Here is a 332-nt window from a genome sequence, read left to right on the forward strand (position 1 = left end):
ACTGGGCAATAGTCCGACCAACCAACGGTGCTTTTACGGTCTTCTTGGCTCTTCACACATGTGATATAGTCAGTTGCTCTTGTTTTCGTTTTTGACCCAACAATTAAATGTCTCAATCATATTTTCCTCATCCAATTCTTTTTTTTTCTAACCAGGTGGACGCGTACGGCTTCATGACGAGAGACTACGCTAAGTACTCCAACTACTATTACGAGAAGCATGACAAGAACCGGGTGATTTTCTACGCAAATCACGACTACATTCTGGAAATGAAAACCTGGGAGAAGCTGCACAACAGCAAAATCATGCGTCTGTATCAAAGGAGTGAAAAG

General features: G+C 42.2%; 1 long non-coding RNA gene across 1 annotated transcript; it reads left to right on the top strand.

Moving 5' to 3' along the window:
• On the top strand, positions 1–295 carry LOC109508567 (uncharacterized). Its single transcript, XR_002166692.1, has 2 exons — positions 1–68; positions 156–295. It is a non-coding gene; the product is annotated as an uncharacterized LOC109508567 (long non-coding RNA).
• Positions 296–332: the final 37 nt, after the last annotated feature.

This window comes from Hippocampus comes, unplaced genomic scaffold, assembly GCF_001891065.2.
Source record: "Hippocampus comes isolate QL1 unplaced genomic scaffold, H_comes_QL1_v1.1 C16304098, whole genome shotgun sequence".
NCBI lineage: Eukaryota > Metazoa > Chordata > Actinopteri > Syngnathiformes > Syngnathidae > Hippocampus > Hippocampus comes.